The following is an 18,924-nucleotide window of genomic DNA, read 5'->3' as shown; positions in this document are numbered from 1 at the left end:
ATTGATTTAAAAATTGAAACCATTTGTACAAATTTCTTGCACTAAAATATGTTAAAAGGGTTGCTGAACCAGTGACACACCCTGCAAAATGCTCTTTTGGCACTTGGATGGAGTCGTAATTAACTGTCAGATCAGGGTTGCTTTTCATGATCACCAGGGGAAAGTGGGGAGGGTGGGGAAGCATAGGAAGTGCAAAAGGACTCCCAAATGCAAGGAGAGACAAGTCAGTCCTGCCACAGAGTCTTCTGGGATACCTACAGAGGAAAGAACAGGAGAAAACACACAGTATGCTGTGAGCTAGGACTGTGTTATGCCAGGTAATCTTAGGGAGCAATGCTCACCAGATTGGCTCCAGTTTGGGATCTTTTGCTGGGGTTGAACACATAAGTCCAAAGAGAACAAGCCCTGGTTTTGCATTCACACAAACACACAGTGCACTTAGAAAGTTTCATTAGAAAAATATAGAGCAGGTGCAAGCTTTTAACATAATGTTGTCCAAAGAGCAAATATTCCTATTGCATCGCAATCTTACTCTGCATTTCTAAAGAGAGAAGGAAATAACAGAGACTAACAGAGGGTGGGGAATTCCTGCAACAGTAGAGTTTGCGTGTAGCTTGCACAGGAGGGTGGGAAAAGTGACTCTTTCCCAAGCCCTTGATTTTTATACACTCTTGCAACACATGTGTTTTTACTTGTTTTTTAAATTTCAGTCTAAAATATAACCAAAATCACACTACATTTAAGACAAAAACATATAAAATTAAACATACAATTAAAATAATACTTACAATACAGTGCCCCCCACTTCCAGGACCAATGATACATGTTACAAATAAGAAACATTCAAACATGTCAGGACATTACCCCTTTTCAAAACTGTAATGATTCCTTTGTCAGCTCAAGTCCTTTCCCTTTTTAAAAACATAATAAATACACCCCAAATATTAAACGTATTTTTCTTTACATGTCCTTTTCTCACTTTAGTATTACATGTTATTGTTCTTAATAGCTATATTTCAAACTTCTCTATACCAATCACACAATTGGTAATCATATTTTACTTTCCAATTCTTAACTATTCTTGCTGCAGTTATTAAATTTGTTACTAATTGTTCATTATTCCAGCCCCTTTGTTTCTTATCAAATATTGAAAGTAGTGAAACCTCAGGGCATATATCTATATTTAGAGGTAATATTTTATTACACTCTTTAAAACCCTCTTTCCAAAATGTCATCATATATTTGCAATACCATCACATGTGGAAATATGTACCCACTTCCTGACCACATCTCCAACATAAATTGGAGTATTTATTATCTATACAGTTAATTTTCACCAGAGTTGGGTATCACTTCCTTACAATTTTACATTTTCCCTTTATTCTTATTGACATATTTTAATATCCTCTTCGTCCAGATATTTTCTTTTTTTTACATTTCTGTAAATTTATTTATTTAAAAATAAAACAAAACTCATAGTTTACACAAATGTAAAGAAATATAAATAATAAAATTAATAATGATCAATAATGATGATCATAACTAAATACAATAATAACAGTGCTACCTTCCACCAGGTCCCAGATGCATGTTACTTATCATTTGTTCAGGTTGCTTGATTCTCACTACCCCACATTCACACCCCTTTCACTTTATTAAAACATACTGAATATATAGTCTCCAAATACTTTCAGAATTATTTTTCCTTATGAAGGCTTTTTTCAACTTAATATTGCAAGTTAATGTATCATTAATAGCTATATTCCTGTTGTGAGGCCATAACTCACGTCTCCAATTAACTCACACAGCAGTCGGCAATAAAACTAAAAACTTTTATTGCTATTTGCTACAAGATTAACGATGCAACAGATAAGCTCTGATGATGAGCTCCTTGCAGCTCAGTTGCCCCCTCCTTTCTGAACTCTGAGGGGAAGGTCACGTGGACCTCAATCTCCTCTCACGTCTTTCTGTTCGTGAGTGGGACAAACTTCTCCCCTGCCGTCCCAATTGTCTAACCGCTGCAATCTCCACCGGAGCTGGGTGTTCCATAAATTTCCTGTTACGTCTTCCTGTTCTCCAGGACTCTGCCCAGCAGCTTCAGAGTCAGGAGGTGGTGGGGGGGCGGGGTAACTTGTTCAAACACCTCAGAGTCTAGAGGAAGGGAAGCTGCACCCTGCTCAACTCAGAGCTAGGGTGTGGGGAGGCTACTAGCTCAGAAGCCTCAGAGTCGGGCTGCAGGGGGGCTGTTTGGGCCCTGGGCACCAAGTATAAATCCCCTTGTTCCAATGCCTGACTCTCACTGTGAGTTTCTGGCCCTCTCTCACATGCCAATGCCTCTGTCAAGCCGTAAGGCACGACAATTCCAGACTTAAACCAATCATTTTTTGATAGTCATCTTTTACTTTCCAGTTCTTTGCTATTATTAATCTTACTGCTACTGCTAAATTTGTCATCAAGACTTTAATATTTTGAATTATTAAAAATCCTCTCTATTTTATTAATCTCAGCTTTCTTAGATATTATTGTTATGTATTTATTAAAGTCATAGACAAACATAAGCCAATTTGTGCCAGCAAACAGATTAAACATTGCTTTTCTATTACCCCAATTAAAATAACAATTTAAAGTGTATTAAAAGACATAGGCAAGTAGCAGACACTAAAACTTGAGATAACCGAGGCCGCATAACTGAAACACACAGTGCCACAAACATGTAAACATAATGGTAATACCACTGTAACCTTTGTTGAAATGTATAAAATGTATAGATTTATAACTAAATAATCGATTGTCTTACCCTGAGTTTTTCATCAAAGGGGATGTTCTTGTACTTGCCTCCAAGAACTGTGGAAGAAAGAGCAAAGCACCTGGCAAGAGTAAAAGCCCTTCCAAGCCCTTTTGCTTCCAATGATGTCAAATAGTTCTGCAGAGTATTTAATGTTTCTAGTCCTACCCTAGCATTTGATGCACACCTAGGAAGGAACCTACAAAATCATTTTTAGGAACTTGTCTGACTCTTTCCTGTGGAGCAAAGCACAAGCTGGGTGGTCCCATAAGGGAACCATAAAGCAATTGGTCCATTGTCTTAGCTTTATAATGTTTATGAGCTTCAGGGACGAAAACCCTTGTGCTTGATGGAATTTTGCAATGCTATTTGCAGATCTTTCTCCTTTGTCTGCAGCATAATTACTGTGTTGGAGCCTGGAGCCCGAGGCCTGCAGGACTACCCCCAAATATTTAAAACTATTAGTTTGTCCAATTTGTTGGCCATTAATCAACCAAGACAAGATCTTAGGCCTGTGCACAAAAGCAGCTATCTTAGTTTTCTGATGGTTGATTTTAAGGGACTCATTTTCACAGCATTGAGAGAGTTTCCCCAGAGTCCTCAGCCCAACAGGAGTGCTGGGCCAAAGCAGCACTGTGTCATTAGCATATAATAAGACTGATAGAGTCATTTTAGCAAGTTTGGGCAGATGAAATGCAGGTGAATTTACCCAGCTTTATAAAAAATAAATAATGCAGGTGCTCACATGCACCCTTGCCTAACACCTCCAAAAGTTGGAATGGGTTCAGTAAGATGCCCTAGCCTGCTACATTTAACATTTGCTCATGTAGGACCCATATAAGGCATAACAGCCTTCTATTGATGGAGGAAATGGGTAATTTGCCCCAGAAGTCTCACTCTAGATACTGAATCAAATGCAGATTTGTAATTCACAAAGGCCACATAAAGAGAGGTTATTCCCTTAGATGAGTATTTCTCAATAACATATTGAGATATTAAATGTGTAATCAAACACTGATCTAGTGTAAATCTCCCTGGCCTGAAGCCTGCCTCTAAGATAGTCTCTTGCCCTAGCCAGTCTAAGAGTTTGTATAGCAAATGCCTCGCATATAACTTACTTATGATGTTCAGCAAGTTAATTGGCCTATAGGTCCATGGTTAATTGTTCAATGGGTCCTCCCTCCTAACCTTTTTGTGAAAGGGAACCTCCATAGCCAACCTCCAAGAGCTTGGGATATGACCTGTATCATTGATGTATGTAAAAGGGGGAGCCAGGAAAGAGGCCCACCAGTCCTTGTTTTCTTTCAGGAGTTCTGGTGGAATACCATCATATCCTGGGGCTTTGACATTCTTCAGTTGGACTATATACAGCATGGGTCCTCAAACTATGGTCTGCGGGACGGATCTGGCCCGCCATGGCCTTCCATCCAGCCTGCGCCACCGTTTCCTGCTCACATGCGCGCTTGCTGCGCGGGCAGGGAGGTGGTGGCTTGCTCACTTGGAGATGGTCTCCAAGCGAGCAAGCCACTGCCTGCCTCCCATACGCATATGCTCGGAGGTGGTTTCCGAGCGAGCAAGTCACCGCCTGCCTCCCATACCCACGTGCTCGGAGGGGTCTCCGAGCAAGCAAGTCACCACCGCCGCCTGCCTCCCATACACGCAAGCTCACTGTTGCCTTGCTCTGAGATGGTTTTGGACTCGCTGGGAGATCCCCAAGTGAGTGAGCCACCACTGTGCATGCCCGATGCCACCTTGTGCATGCCCCACATCCCCAGGAATGCCCACCTCACTGGCCCACAACTGTCACTGCAGCCTTTCAACTAGCCCCCTATTCAAAAAGTTTGAGGACCCCTGATATACAGTATAAGGTTTTCATAAATAGAGGATCTAGAACAGTTAGGGGATTTCCTAGCAAATACTGGAGATATAGCAAATTTTCTTGGATTAGGATATCTTTTAAGCTTTGTGCCATATTAGGTGACCTTCTTACCTCACAGCTGCATCTTACTAGAGGCATAACTGTTGTGAGGTGTCTGGATTCCAGATGGAAATTTCCAGAATCCAGCTACATGCATAGAAGTAGAGAAAAATGGTCCTCCTCCATATATGGAAGCACTTGCAAATTCCCAACCGTGGAGAATAAACCTCTGCAGAACAGAATATAATCGATTGTGCTAACTTTAGGGCTTGCCATAAATGTAAATTCATCTGGGATGTCACCTTCAACAGAATCATTTAGGACAAAAAGGCAGTCTATAGGCAAACTTGCATAAACAGGCCCCAGCATAGTTTGCAAAATGATCTTTATCCTTTCCTGTTTAGGGAACTTCTGATTCTCCATCAGTATATTTGATGTCATCTTAAATGTAGAAGCCGAAGAAGTATTATCCAGGCCCATATGAGTGTTTAAATCACAACCTAACAAGATCATGGCACCCTAACATAAGAGTTCTTATGCAATTTTCTAAGACATCCAATTCTGTTCAGCTTCTGCTTTTTCAGGACGGGTAAATACACATTTAGAATCAATAGATTCCTCTTACTCCCAGGTAGAATTACTGCCATTGCAAGCTGATTTAAAGGAGGCTTCACACTGGGGTTGCACTTTCAAGGAAGTTGCTATAGAAATACCCAACTCTCCTTTCAGTCTCCCTGGTCTCTGTCTGGGTACAGCATTAACTTACAGGAGTTAAAATAATTTAAAACCAATTCTGCATCAGACCAGGTTTCCTGTACAAGAATAACATAATAGTTCTGATAAAGGGAATGTCTGAGTTATGTGTAATAAAATGCGTCCAGACTCCTATGTTCCATGAAAGCAGTTTCATGAGAGTAGCAGATGGCTGGATGGTTTTAGGGTCACACCATCAGTCCTACAGATCCAGTCTCCCATGATTTCACTGGACATTTGATACAGTTGATCTCAAATTGGTGTCTTTGAGGCAGGATTGTGATAAGTCAATTAGATGTCATGCCTATTTTTGGGATGGTCTGAATCCCACCTGGGTGTTGAGAAAGAAGAAATGTCTTCAAATGAGAACGACAGTCTATAGAAAAAAGGCCACTATCATTTTGGTTTCTCCAAATCTTCTCAATTTTGCAGGAGTCAACTGGCTTGGTCAAGTGGGGAATCACTGTCTGGTTAAAATAAATCCGGTCCATTAAAAATTCTGCTTTGCTTAATAAGATGCATGTAGATCACATCCTGGAACATATCATGGGGAGTGGCCAAACTGAGTTTAGTATTTCCAACACCTTCCTTGACACATACCCTCACATTATCTTTGCATGTTTAAATTCTGTTATGTTTTATGTTTTATGGATTGTTTGTTATTGTTATTGATTTTTATTTGTTTGTATGTGTTGCATTGTGAGCCACTGAGAGAGCCTCTGGCTTTGGAGCAGCATACAAGTACGATAAACTAACAAACGTTACTAATAAACTTAATTAAACAATACAATAACAACAGTGTTCCCACCCAGGACTAACAAATCATGTCATATAATGTAAGCTCATTTAGAAACATAGAAACAGAGCAAGTTAGAAGGGGTCTCCCGGGCCATCTAGTCTGACCTCCAGCTCTAGCCAGCTGTGCTCACAACATGCCTACCATGTGCATGTCTTGTTAGTCGTGAAGTTGTGTCCGACCCATCGAGACCCCATGGACAACATTCCTCCAGGCCTTCCTGTCCTCCACCATCCCCCAGAACCCATTTAAGTTCATGCCGACTGCCCCAGTGACCCCATCTAGCCGTCCTCTTCTTCTTTTGCCATCTATTGTTCTCAGCATTAGGCTCTTCTCAGGGAGTCCTTTCTTCTCATTAGGTGGCCAAAGTATTTGAGTTTCATCTTCAGTATCTGGCCTTCTAAAGAGCAGTCAGGGTCGATTTCCTCTAGCACTGACCAGTTTGATCGCCTTGCAGTCCAAGGGACTCGCAGGAGTCTCCTCCAGCATCACCATTCAAAGGCCTCAATCCTTCGGTGCTCGGCCATCTTTATGGTCCAGCTTTCACAGCCATACATTGCAACTGGGAAAACCATAGCCTTGACTATACGCACTTTGGCAGGGTGGTGGCAGGGTGATGTCTCTGCTTTTTAATATGCTGTCTAGATTTGCTATAGCTTTCCTCCCCAGCAGCAAGCGTCTTTTAATTTCTTGGCTGCAGTCCCTGTCTGCGGTGATCTTGGAGCCCAGGAAAATAAAATCTGTCACTACCTCCATTTCTTCCCCATCTATTTGCCAGGAAGTGAGAGGACGGGATGCCATGATCTTAGTTTTCTTAATGTTGAGTTTCAAGCCAACTTTTGTGCTCTCCTCCTTCACCCGCATCAAGAGGCTCTTTAGTTCCTCTTCACTTTCTGCAATGAGAGTGGTATCATCTGCATATTTAAGGTTGTTGATATTTCTCCCAGCAATCTTAATTCCAACTGGTGATTCATCTAGCCCTGCCTTTCTCATGATGTGCTCTGCATATAAGTTAAATATGCAGGGCGACAGTATATAGCCTTGCTGAACTCCTTTCTCAATTTTAAACCAATCAGTCGTTCCGTGTTGAGTTCTCACTGTTGCTTCTTGACCCGCTTATAGGTTTCTTAAGAGGCAAATAAGATGGTCTGGTACTCCCATTTCTTTAAGAACTTGCCATAATTTGTTGTGATCCACACAATCAAAGGCTTTAGCATAGTCAATGAAGCAGAAGTAGATGTTTTTCTGGAACTCCTTAGCTTTCTCCATGATCCAGCGTAAGTAGGCAATTTATCTCTAGTTCCTCTCCCTCTTCGAAACCCTGCCTGTACTTCTGGTAGTTCTCAGTCCACATACTGCTGGGGCCTAGCTTGTAGGATTTTGAGCATAACTTTGCTAGCATGTGAAATGAGTGCAATGGTGTGGTAGTTTGAACATTCTTTGGCATCGCCCTTATTTGGGATAGGAATGTAAACTGACCTTTTCCAATCCTGTGGCCACTGTTGAGTTTTCCAAATTTGCTGGCCTATTGAGTGTAGCACTTTTACTGCATCATCTTTTAAGATTTTGAATAGCTCAGCTGGAATACTGTCACCTCCACTAGCTTTGTTGTTGCTCAGACTTCCTAAGGTCCATTTGACTTCACATTCCAGGATGTCTGGCTCGAGGTCAGTGACCACCCCATCATGGTTATCAGGAACAGTAAGCTCTTTCTGGTATAGTCCTTCTGTGTAATCTTGCCACCCCTTCTAAATCTCTTCTGCCTCTGTTAGGTCCCTGCCATTTTGGTCCTTTATCATGCACATCTTTGCATGAAATGTTCCCTTCATATCTCCAATGTTCTTGAAGAGATCTCTGGTCCTCCCTATTCTATTGTTTTCTTCTATTTCTTTGCACTGTTCATTTAAGAAGGCATTCTTATCTCTTCTAGCTATTCTCTGGAATTCTGCATTCAATTGGGTATATCTTTCTCTTTCTCCCTTGCCTTTTGCTTCCCTTCTTTCCTCAGCTATGTGTAAAACTTCCTCAGACAGCCATTCTGCTTTCTTGTATTGCTTTTTCTTTGGGATGGTTTTAGTTGCAACCTCTTGCACAATGTTGCGAACCTCCATCCAAGGCCAAACTTGCCTGTTATTCTGGTTATCTTTTGGCTTCGTACATCATTTTTTGGTGTTAATTCTGGAAAGTGTTGTAGGCCTTCATAGAACTGGTCTTCTTCAACCTCTTCAGCACCAGTGGTTGGGGCATGGACTTGGACTATTGTGATGTTGAATGGTTTGCCTTGGATTTGAACCGAGATCATTCTGTCATTTTGGAGATTGTATCCCAGTACTGCTTTTCCTACTCTTTTATTGATTATGATGGCTACTCCATTTCTTCTGAGGGATTCTTGCCCACACTATACCTGATGGTCATCTGAATTAAATTCACCCATTCCTGTCCATTTTAGTTCACTGATTCCTAAGATGTTGATGTTCAGTCTTGCCATCTCTTGTTTGACCACATCCAGCTTGCCTTGATTCATGGCTCCAGGTTTCTATGAAGTATAGATCTTTGCAGCATCGGACTTTCCTTTCACCACTAGATACATCTGCAACTAAAGTGACCCAGTCACTTCATTCTTTCTGGTGCTACTAGTACTAGCCGTCCACTCTTCCCCAGTAGTATATTGGACACCTTCTGACCTGAGGGGCTCATCTTCTGGCATCATATCTTTTTGCCTTTTGGTACTGTCCATGTGCATGTCTAGCCTATCCTTGAACACCCTCACCGATGGGGCCTCAACCATCTCCCATGAAAGCCCATTCCATACCCTCAGGGTCCTAACTGTCAGGAATTACTTCCTGGCATCCAAATTGACATTGGTTCTCTGAGCTCTGCTGCATTGGAGCATGTCTTGCCCTCCTCTGCAGGGGAGAACAGGTCTCTACCCACCTCTGTGTGACACACCTTCACTTCCCTTTATGTCTCAAACTGATCCCCTCTGAGTCTCCTCCAGTTTGAAGAGACCCAGTTTCCTCAGTCTCGCCTCATATGGCTTTCCCTGCAATCCAGCCACCATCCTTGTGGCCTTGTGACTCTAACGTGGCTATATACTTCCTGTAATGAGGGGCCCAGAACTGAACACAATACTCCAGTTGCGAGCACATCTGAGTCGTATAGAGTGGTAGTAATATCTCTCTTGATCTAGAAGCCACGCTTCTGGTTATGCAACCAAGGGTGGCATTCACCCTCTTGACCACCGCGTCACACTACTGACTCATGTTTAGCCTGCAGTCAACCAGTACCCTGAGGTCCCTTTCACAAGTGCTGCTCTCCAGCCACTTGTCACCTAACTTGTACTTATGACAGCTATTCCTATGCCCCAAGTGCAAGGCCTTGCACTTATCCACATTGAACATCATCCTGTTGTCTCCTGCCCACTTCCATAGTCTGTCCTGATCCTTTTGGATCTGGAGTATCTGCTTTTCAGTTGTGGCCACTGCCCCCATTTTAGTATCATCTGTGAATTTGATCAGCAGAGTGTTTACCCCTTCTTCCATGTCATTGATGAAAAGATTGTACAGGATTGGCCCCAGGACAAAGCCCCAGGACTTGTCACTGGCCGCCATCCTGATGATTCCCCACTAATGGTTACACTCTGCTTTCAGTCAGTCAACCATGCCCTAATCCACCAGACAGTGCATTGGTCTATCCCAAAACTCCTCAATTTCTCAACCAAGATATCATGGAGGACTTTGTCAAAGGCCTTGCTGAAATCCAGGTAAACCACATCCACTGCCTCCCCTCCATTTAGCCACCTCGAAATCTTGTCATAGAATTCCACATGGTTTGTCTGGCTGGACTGTTTGCGGAAGCTGTGTTGTGTGGCCGCCAGCCTCCCTTCCCTGTGTAGCATCACTAGATCTCTCTCTATTATGAGCCTTTCCACCGTTTTTACTACAATGGATGTAAGGCTAACTGGTCTGTAATTCCCCATGTCCCTTCTACTACCCTTTTTGAAAATTGGGACCACTGATGCCACCCTCTAATCTGTGCCCCTAATCTGTGCCCCTAAGTCCTTGGCCTCATCTAACCTCCTATGTGGATCTCCCCCATCCTGCTTTGGGGAGAACACAGAGGCAAAATAGTAATTTAGCATCTGTTCCTGTTCCCTTGTATCAATCACTGGATCTCCTTCCTTCTTATTTAGTGGTCCCACTACTTCCCCTTCCTCTTCCTATATACATGCCAATAGAAGCCCTTTTTGTTGCTCTCGGTATTCTTTGCAAGTCTCAGCTCATAATCAGCCTCAGCCTTGCGAAGAATCCTTCTGCAATGGGCCTCCTCCTCCTCCCGGTATACCCTTTTGTCCATTTGCCCCAATACCCATTTCCTACAGAGGTTCCTCTTTCATCTAATCCCTCAAACCACCTCCTTTTGCATCCATGGTGGCACTCTCCTTCGCCTCCCCGCCTTTCTAATTAGATGTGTCATCAAGCCTTGCGCCTCCAAAACCTCCCTATCCACCCCTCCTCAACTCGCTTGCCTTCCACTAACCTATCCCAGGAGACTTCCCCCAGTCTGGCCTTCAGTTGGCCAAAGTTGGCCCTCTTGAAGTCCCAGCTTCTAGTGCTCGACCTGCTGCCTGTCCCCATTCCCCTGATCTTAAAGCAAAGGATGGAGTGATCACTCGCATCCAGAGCTCCCCTAATCTGTACCCCATCTATCAGTTCCTTCCTGTTGGTCAAAACCAAGTTGAGGGTATCCTGCCCCCACATCGCCTCTCGGACACTCTGTGTGAAAAACGCTTTCTCCATAGTGTCTAGGAAGCGACGTGACCTGGCTGTCACTGCTGAGTGAGCCTCCCAACTAATATCCAGGAGATTGAAATTGCCCATAATTACTGTGTCCCTCCCCCAAGGTATCCTTAGAATCTGATCTGTCAGGACATCAACCAGCATCTCAAGTTGACCTGAAGGGCAATAATATACCCCCACTGTCAGGTCTCTTTCCCTGTCAAAACCCCTTAGTTTCACCCAGTCTGCCTCTACCAGATCCCCATCTGTGCTTCATTCTATCTCACTGCATCCTATCCCTTATAAAGCTATGCCCCCACCCCTCTTTCCCTTACTGTCCTTTTTAAACAGGTTATACCTCTCTATGTTTACATTCCAGTCCTACTTTTCATCCTACCAAGTTTCTGTGATCCCCACCAGGTCATACCTTTCTATTCCCAGGAGAGCTTCAAGCTCTTCCTGCTTATTACCCATGCTCCTAGCATTTGTGTATATGCACCTCAACTCCTTCCCACAGCTTCCTTTCTTTGGGATCCCCAACCTCCCCCTTTCTGCCATCTTCCCTGATACCGGGCCCCTCTTCATAGGAGTCCTGTCAGTCCCTGCAGTACCTCTAACACCCTGGTCCCAGAGCCCTGATCTTCTCCCCTCACTCCACAGTACAGACAAGTTTCTAGGAGGCCTGAACACCCCCCCTTCCCCAAGCTCAGTTTAAAGTCTTCCAGACAAAGCTTGCTAGAGCATTTCTGAAGGACCTTTTCCCCATCCTCGTGAGGTGCAACCCGTCCCTTGCCGGTCTGTGAAAGAGACACTGAAGACCAGTGCAGGGGCTAGCTGTGCATTCCCTGCACATTCCCCACCTCTTCCTCTGCTGAAGTGTTCTGGGAGGGGAGAGGCAGCTCAATAGAAGCTAGTCATGAGCCATGCAGCACCAGGTCTGCCCTCTGGGCAAGGCTACGAAGACTGGGCCTTTTTCTTTTTCTGCTGGTAAGAGAAATGTTGAGGTGGAATTGTGCTGAATTTTTTTTTCACAGCCAATCTGTGCTGGTGTGTACGGGTTTTTTTTCGGCGGGGGGGGGGTTATTGTGTTTCATTTTTTTACATTATATTACTGTACAAGTAGTCTTCAAAAACTTTCCACACTTTTTGGTGCAATTCATAAGTTTCGCAGCCATCATCACCACAGCATGACAACTCTTATACTAAACTGCGAGGGCAGCCAGCTTGCCCAACACACTAGTCACAGGACACTCTCAAACACAACCAAGTACTACTCCTCCCGCCCTCACTGTTTCCAACAAAAATATAAAAGTGCTGAAACTTTTTGAAAACCCTCATATTAACTTTGATTTTGTATTGCACTGCTGTCAATATTGTCTTTGAATTTGTATTTGCTTTGAGTATAGTTATAAATTTATATTGATTATGTATTTGGCTATTGTAAATTTTTGATCAAGTATTCTTGATAAGACTGACCTCTACCACCGTCCCCTGCCCCGCTGACTGACCCGCCACTGCAGATGAAGACACAGACCCCACTGACACTGCTAACACCACTGACGGGCTGCCATGAGGCCAGGGGCACTGCTGCTGTGGATGCTTCCACCATCTTGCCACCAGCAAGGCATCTGCTGGCCCCATCCTCCTTCCTCCCTCAGTGTGGGTGGCAGCTGTGCTGGGGGGTGGGGGCTGATTGTGGGGGAGTGTCCCGGCATTTATCTCACTGGCTACGGCCAGACCTGGGACAGGACTGCCCTCTACCACCCCCCCCACCCCGCTGACTGACCTGCCGCCACAAAAAATGACACGGACCCCACTGACACTGTTGCCACTGCTGACAGGCCACTGCGGGGCTGAGGACACTTCTGGCATGGGTGGCAGCTGCACCAGGGGGCAGGGGCCAATTGTGGGGGAGGGGCTGAGCATTTATCTCCTCCTTCAGGCTGGCAGCCGAAGGGCAATTGCCAAAGGGCGTAGAGCCACTTGGAGCTGTTTGGCGGGGCTGGACTGGGCCAGGGACTCTGTGTTTTTGTTGTTGGGTGGGTTGGAGGGCTTTTAATTTCTAATATTTGATTATATACCATGACTGAGCTGATATTTTTATTGTTGGTTTTGAATTTGTCATAGGTTTGCTTGGGGAGCATGTGGGCACCACCACTGGGGTAGTAATGGGTAGGGGAAGATATGGCCCATGTAATTTAACATGTCATCATAGAAGAAATGGGGACAGATGTCTGGTATCTGTTCCCTCTTCTGGTTATTCCCCCAACTAGAGGGTTCCAGGTAGTTTTTTCAACTGATCCTCAGGCCTGACAGTGCTGTTGTTGAACGCCAGGTCTGTACACAATAAAGCATCCCTCATCCATGATTTAATTGTGGATGAGGGGGCCAACCTGGCATGCATTATGGATACCTGGGTGGGAGAAGGGGGGGCATTGCCCTCACTCAGCTGTGCTTGCCCAGGTACTTGATCCAGCACCAGCCATACCCTGGGGGGAGGGAGGGGGGCCACCCTAGTTTGTCAGGCATCAATTTCCCTCACGGGGCTTCCTGTTCTCTTGAGACCAGACCTGGCGTTGGGTGATCAAGACATATTAGGGATTCTGCTGGTGTACTGTGCACCCTTCTGCCCATCAGACTCCCTGCCTGAGCTGACGGAGATCATCTCGGACCTGGTGTTGAGGACCCCCAGTATGTTGGTCCTGGGGGACTTCAATCTCCATGCCGAGACTGTTCTGACTGGGGCAGCTGAGGACTTCATGGCTTCCATGACAGCCATGGGGTTGTCTCAACATGTTGTTGGCCCAACCCATGAACAAGGTCACACTCTGCACCTGGTTTTCTCGACAGGGCAGGAAGATGGCGATCTGGAAGTGAGAAACTTGCATTTAACTCCTTTGTCATGGTCAGATCACTTCCTCGTGAGCTTTGAGCTTGGGGCTGACCTTTACCTCTGTAAGGGTGTGTACCCCATTAAGATGGTCTGCCCCCAGAGCCATATGGATCCTGATGGATTCGTGAGGGCTCTGGGGGACTTACTGGTTGATAAAGCTGGCGCTTCTGTTGATGCTCTGGTTGATTTGTGGAATGGGGAAATGACCAGGGCAATTGACACAATCACTCCTAAGTGTTCTCTCCTGCCAGGCAGAGCCTGCTCATCACCGTGGTACACACCTGAGTTATGGGCGATGAAGCTGGGAGATGACTGGAGTGCAGGTGGAGGAAATTATGGAAATAATCTGATCAAACACTCTTATGCACTCATTATTGAACCTATGCTGTGGCGGTGAGGGTGGCAAAGAAGCAATTCTTCTCTGCTTTCATTGCCTCCTCACAGTGCCATCCAGTGGAGGTTTTTTGAGTGGTGCATGACCTAATACATCCTGGCCCTAAAAAAGACCCAGTGGCACTATTGATAGCCCATTGTGAGAACTTTGCCCAGCACTTTCAGGAGAAAATCGCTCAGTTTCGTCATGAGCTGGATTCCACAGTTGATAGGGTTCCATTACGGGAAGTGTCCAGAGCCACGCCTGGTCCATCATTGCTGGATGAGTTTGAGTTGTTGCAGCCTGATGCTATGGACAAGGTGCTTGGACTGGTATGTCCTTCCACCTGGTTACTTGACCCTTGCCCTTCATGGCTACTTACTAAAGCCAAACACGGGATTGATACCTGGGTCCAGGAGGTTATCAACACCTCACTGAGGGAGGGCCAGATCCCTGCCCCTTTGAAGGAGGCAGTGATCAGACCCATCCTGAAGAAGGTGTCCCTGGACCCGGAGGTGGCCGCCAATTAGAGACCGGTGGCCAACATCCCCATTCTAGGGCAAGGTGCTGGAGCGGGTGGAGGCTCTGCTTGGCAGTGGTCCCATTCCTATCTGGCTGGCCGATTCCAGAAGGTGATGCTGGGAGACTAGGGCTCTGTGCAATGGCAACTTTGCCATGGAATACCTGCAGGGTTCCATTTTGTCTCCCTTGCTATTCAACATCTAAATGAAACCGCTAGGAGAGGTCATCAGGAGGTTTGGGCTGTGGAGTCACCAGTATACTGATGACACCCAGCTCTACCTTTCTTTTACAACCAACTCAGGTAAGGCAATAGCTGTCCTGAACCAGCGCCTGGCCGAGGTAATGGGCTGGATGAGGGCCAATAAACTGAAACTCAATCCAGATAAGATTGAGGTCTTTTTGGTAGGTGGTTCAGGTTTTCAGGTAAGTGATTTTGGCCCTGTCCTGAATGGGGTTGCACTCCCTCTAAAGGACAAGGTACTCAGCTTAGGAGTGCTCCTTGACCCAGAGCTGTCACTGGAAGCCCAGTTGATGGCAGTGGAGATGAGCACCTTTCTTCAGCTTGACTGATCCATCAGCGGCATCCTTACCTGGACGAGCATGGCCTAGCAACAGCGACACATGCTCTGGTAACCTCCTGGTTGGACTATTTATTTTTTTAAATAAGTTTTATTTGGATTATAATCCTAAAAAACAAGAAAAATACAAACAACATCCATCATCAAAAACATCAAGCCCGCTGGGTCAGCCCCCACACCCTTCTTTTTCCATTTATGATAACTTAAAAACATATTTAAATCTATGCCAAGTCCTGTTTCTCTAGCCAATAATAAAAAGAGTCACAAGTTTGATAGAAGTCTGTATCTTCTTTCTCCTTCAATGATAAAGTCAATCTATCCATTTCTGCACAGTCCAGGATCTTTTTTAGAATCAATTCATCGGTGGGTAGTTCCTCACTTTTCCAGTGTTGAGTGAATGCAATCCTCACCACAGTGATTACATGTAAAATCAAATACATTTCTTGTTTACTAATGTCCTCCAGTATAATGCCTAATAAAAAAAACTCAGGTTTAAAAGCTAAGGATTTTTGTAACATTTCCTTGAGCCATTTATGTATTTTAATCCAATACTTTTTCACATTATTGCAAGTTCACCACATATGATAAAAAGTACCCAATTTATGTTTACATTTCCAACATCCATTTGACATATTTGGAAACCTCTTAGCTAATCTATTTGGCGACAGATACCATCTAGAAAACATTTTATACAAGTTTTCTTTATACGAAGTTGCTAATGTTACCTTAATATTTCTTTCCCACAGCTTTTGCCACTTTTCTAATTCAATATTATATCCAAAATTTTGTGCCCACGTTATCAGTTTCCTTAACCTGTTCGTCTTCCATTTTCCTATCAAGTAAGAAGTCATATAATCTTTTAATCATTTTCTCATCTGATTTAAGCATCACTTGACGAAATGCTGTTAAGTCCTTATAAAAACCCACGCTTTACAATCTTTAGCATATCTTGATTGTATCTGCACCTTATGCCACCAAGAGATATTAGATCCCTGTTCTTGTGTTTCTTGATTCAAGTTCAGGCCTCCATCCTTATCCAAAATATCATTATATCTTATAATCCCTTCAAAATTCAAGGCATTTGGATACACAAATGCTTCCATAGGTGAAAGCCATCTTGGTAATTTATTATACAGTTTTATCTTTAACTTTTCCCACACCGACATTAATTATTTTCTAATATAGTGACTTAAAAAAGAACCATGTGCCTTATACTTCTCATACCACATGTAAGCGTGCCAGCCCATTTGCAAATCATGCCCTTCAAGATACAAAATTCTCTTATTTCTTAAAGTTATCCATTCTTTTAGCCATGTTAAAACAGAAGCTTGATAATACAACATCCAATCAGGGAGACCAAAACCTCTGTTCTCTTTAGCTTCCTGAAGTATTTTTAATTTAATCCTTGGTTACTTCTTTCTCCATATAAATCTTGAAATTTGAATTTAAATAATCAAAAAATTTTCTATCAATTTTTATGGGAATCATTTGAAATAAAAACAATATATTCATTTTAACAAGTGCTATTCTTCCCATCAAAGATAGTTGCAAATTAGCCCATTTTTTCAGGTCACTCTTAATATCCTTCAATAGTTTATCATAGTTGTCTTCTTTCAGAGTAGTACACTTATCTTAGCTGTAAGATAAATTCCCAATACTTAATCTTTTTGACAATCTGTAAATCGACTTGTTCCTGCAGGGTTTTTCTCTGGTCTTGTGTTAAATTTTTAACTAACATTTTTGTCTTTTCTCTATTTATTTTTATCCCAGTAACCTCACCATATTCTTCAATCCTTTGTAGGAGTTTAGGCATTGTTGCAAAGTGTTCCTCCATTATGAAAACTAGATCAACTGCAAATGCTTGCAATTTGTAGCTTTCATCTCTAATTCTGGTACCATTAATGTCCGCATGATCCCTGATATTTCTATTCAACACTTCTAAAATCAATATAAACAACAGAGGTGATAGTGGGCATCCTTGTCTTGTACCCTTTTGTATCTCTATAATCTTTGTAAATTCTCCATTAATTATAATCCTGGCCGACTGCTTTTGATAAATGCTTGATATTGCATTAATACACTTTTCACCAAACTCCATTCGGGCCATCTGTTGCTTCATAAATTGCCAGTTGACATTATCAAAGGCTTTCTGAGAATCCATAAATAATATAGCCATTGGTTTTTCCGTATGTATCTCATAATACTCTAGGATATCCAAGATAGTTCTCAAATTATTCCTCATTTGTCTTTTAGGTAAAAAACCATTTTGGTCTGAATGAAGTCTATTAAAATCTTCTTTAATCTTTCTGCCATTATGGAGACAAAAATTTTGTAATCCACATTTAATAATGATACAGGTCTATAATTTTGAATCTGCATTAAGTGCATATCGTCTTTCAGTATTAATGTAATATTTGCCTCTGTCCAAGTATTTGGTATTTTAGCATTTAACAGTGCTGCATTACATATATCTTTAAGAAGCATAGCAAAGACTCCTTCAAAGGATTTATAAAACTCTTCTGGCAGCCCATCCAGGCCAGGAGTTTTATCATTCTTTTGCCGCTTAATTGCTTCTATTACTTCCATAGTTGTTATTTCTTGATTCAATACTTTTTGATATTTCTCCGGTAGTTTTGGTAAATCTCCCTTTTGGATGTATTCTTTTACTTTCTTAGTTGAGATCTCATCATTCTGATATAGCTTTGTAAAAACATCTTCTGCTATTTTCTTAATTTGCATACTTTGAACTTGTAGTAGTCCTTCTCCATTCTTCAATTTAGAAATCAGTCTTGTGATTTCAATGCATCAGAATCCTGCTGTCCTCATCAGCTAGTATATATTTAGCGTCTCGTTTTTCCTTAATGTATAATGCTAAACCTCTCTTCTTTTGAGAAGCAGGAGGTACAAACAATTTTCCAAGCTTTGAACATTCCAAAAATTTAGCATGTTGTTCCTTAATATGCTTCTTGTAAGCAAATTATATCTAATTTTCGTTTTTGAAGTTTAGAGAGAATCCTTCTCCTCTTAAGAGGATCCATTTAGTCCATTAACATTTAAAGAGAGCAATTCAATTTTTCCTTCCCTTTTAAAGGCCATGTTTAAAGAGTATATACTTATCTACTTATTCTTCGCCTTTACACTTCTACCGTTTTTCTTTTCCTTTAGGTGCAATGTCTGTATTTCTTGTTGTGAGTCAGTATTCACTATTTCTCCTTCCTCAGAGTGATACATTGTTAATTCCATTGATTTGGCACTTCCCCTCCTTCTTTTCAGGCACCTGGTTCTTCCTCTTCAAGCATACTTCTAAATTTTTCATAGAACTCTTGTGCCTTAAAAATCGAGTCCAATTTGTTTCTTGCAGAGTTCCAAGTGAAAAATATTCCTTTTGGCATTAGTGACCTAAACATAATCTCTTTCTTAATCAACTTTGTAGTAAGGAATAAGTATTTCTTTCGTCCTTCTCTAATCCTCCATGGTATTTGCTTCAGAACTGTCACCTCATGGCGATCATCCACCTTTAAAGGTTTC

This window comes from Varanus komodoensis, unplaced genomic scaffold, assembly GCF_004798865.1.
Source record: "Varanus komodoensis strain SLA01 unplaced genomic scaffold, ASM479886v1 scaffold9, whole genome shotgun sequence".
Classification (NCBI taxonomy): Eukaryota; Metazoa; Chordata; class Lepidosauria; order Squamata; family Varanidae; genus Varanus; species Varanus komodoensis.
The sequence above is the reverse complement of the archived record's forward strand: the minus strand, read 5'-3'. Positions refer to the sequence as shown.